The following is a 2,605-nucleotide window of genomic DNA, read 5'->3' as shown; positions in this document are numbered from 1 at the left end:
AATTGAGGCCATATGGATTGAATTGGCCAGTATCACCCAATCCACAAGGTTGGGCGACACAGACTAATACTCTTCTAATACTCTTCTCTAATACTTTTCTCTCCCTCTTTTTCCACTCCACCCCACACTCAGTTTATATCCCCCATAGCCTCTAGAGTTGGTTTTCAAACATACACACAACTTGACTATCAGGCACTTACTCCCTCCACCTATTGAAATGGTTTTCATTGGTATTTAAGATAAAAATCCAAACCCCTTATGAGTTAAGAATGTTTCTATCTAAATTTTGCCAGTCAGATGGTTATATATATATATATATATATGGCCCGAAAATTCAGAAAGGGATTATAGAAATGGCAGTTGATAATTTGTATGTTGCTATATTTCTCTGCTTAGTTTGATCTACACAGCCTTGTGTGGATTGGTCTCTGACACTTCTTCAACTTCATTTTGGCTACTCTCTACTTTCGTACCACATTCCAGGCACCCTGGTCTTACATCATAAGCACACCAAACTTATCCCATTTCATGACCTTTTGTGTTTGGTGTTTCCTCTGTTGTGCATAATTCTCCTCCAGTTTTTAGATGAGAGATGCTAATACAGGCATACCTTAGTGATACTGTGAGTTCAGTTCTAGACGACCACAATAATGTGAATACTGCAATTTGGCTGTGGCAATTTCTTAGATTAAGACAACAATGAAGTTTGCTACATCAGTGGACTCTTCTTTTCATGAACGATTTCTCTGTAGCATGTGATGCTGTTTGATAGCATTTTACCCACAGGAGAACTTCTTTCAAAATTAGAGTCAATCCTCCTAAACCCTGTCATTGTTTTATCAACTAGGTTTATGTGGTATTCACATTCTTTGTTGTCATTTCAACGATCTTCCCAGCATGTTCCCCAGCAGTAGTTTCCAACTCAAGAATCTACTTTCTTTGCTCATCCATAAGAAACAACTTTTCATTCATTAAAATTTTATCATTTGATCACAGCAATGCAGTCACATTTTTAGACTCCACATCTAATTCTAGTTCTCTTGTTATTTCTACCACATGTGCAGTTGCTTCTTCCATTGAAGACTTAAATCTCTCAAAGTCATTCATCAGGGCTAGAATCAACTTCCAAATTCATGTTCATATTGATATTTTGAGCTTTTCCCATGAATGACAAATGTTCTTAATGGGATCTCAACTGGAGAATACTTTCTAAGGTTTATAATTTCCTTTGCCCAGATCTGCCAGAAGAATCACTATTCAAGGCAGCTATAGCCTTACAAAATGTATTTCTTCATTAATAAGACTTGAAAGTTGAAATTACTCCTCAGTCTGTGGACTATGGAATGGATGTTGTGTTAGCAGGCATGCAAACAATATTAATCCTGTTGTCCATCTCCACCAGAGCTCTTGGGTGACCATGTGCATTGTCAACAGACAGTTGTATTTTGAAAGGAATCTTTTTTTTTTTTTTTTTTTTTTTTGGAATCTTTTTTTCTTGAGCAGTAGATCTCAACAATGGGCTTAAAATAGTCAGTAAACCATGTTGTAAACAGAGGTACTATCACCTCAGGCTTTGCTGTTCCACTTATACAGCACAGGCAGAGTAGATTTAACATAATTCTTAAGGGCCCTACAATTTTAAGAATAGTAAATGAGCATTGACTTCAACTTAAAGTCACCAGCTGTATTAGCCTCTAACGAGAGAGTCAGCCTGCCCTGTGACACTTTGAAACCAGGCATTGACTTCTCTCTAGCTATGGAAGTTTGAGGTGGCATCTTTTTCCAACAGAAGGCTGTTTCATGGACACTGAAAATCTGTTTTTTAGTGTAGCCACCTTCATGAGTTATCTTGACTAGATCTTCTGGAGAACTGCTGTAGCTTCTGTATCAGCACAGGCTACTTCACCTAGCACTTTGATGTTATGGAGATGGCTTCTTTCTTCCAACCTCATGAGCAAACCTCTGCTAGCTTAAAACTTTTCCTCTGTAGCTTCCTCACCTCTTCTGGCCTTCATAGAACTGAAGTGAGTTAGGGCCTTGTTCTGAATTAGGCATTGGCTTAAAAGTATGTTATGGCCGCTTCGATCTTCTACCCAGGCCACCAAAACTTCCTCCATATCAGCAATAGGGATGTTTTGTTTTCTTATTGTTTGTATGTTCACTACTTTTAATTTCCTTCAAGAACTTTTCCTTTGCATTCACAACTTGGCTAACTGACCCAAGAGGACTAGCTTTTGGGCTGTCTTGCCTTTTGACATGACCTCTTTACTAAGCTTAATCATTTCTAGCTTTTGACTTAAAGTGAGAGATGTGTGACTCCTCTTTTCACTTGAACACTTACAGGTCATTGTAGGGTTATTAACCGTCCTAATTTCAATATTGTTGTGTCTCAGGGAATAGGGAAGTCTAAGGGGAGGGAGAGAGATGGAGAGACATCCAGCTGGTGAGGCAGTCAGAACATACACAACATTTCTTAATTAAGTTTGTCATCTTATATGGGTGCTGCCTGTGGTGCCCCCAAATAATGACAACATCAAAGTTCACTGATGACAGACCACCATAACGCATATAACAATAATGAAAAAGTTTGAAATACTATGAGAAT

At 38.3% G+C, this 2,605-nt stretch overlaps 1 pseudogene; it reads right to left on the bottom strand.

The window, feature by feature from the left end:
- Positions 1–634: 634 nt before the first annotated feature.
- Positions 635–2,348, bottom strand: LOC131999740 (tigger transposable element-derived protein 1-like; annotated as a pseudogene).
- Between the last annotated feature and the right edge of the window lie 257 nt (positions 2,349–2,605).

The sequence above is a fragment of the Mustela nigripes genome, chromosome 1, assembly GCF_022355385.1.
Source record: "Mustela nigripes isolate SB6536 chromosome 1, MUSNIG.SB6536, whole genome shotgun sequence".
In the NCBI taxonomy this organism is placed as follows: Eukaryota; Metazoa; Chordata; class Mammalia; order Carnivora; family Mustelidae; genus Mustela; species Mustela nigripes.
The sequence above is the reverse complement of the archived record's forward strand: the minus strand, read 5'-3'. Positions and strand labels throughout refer to the sequence as shown.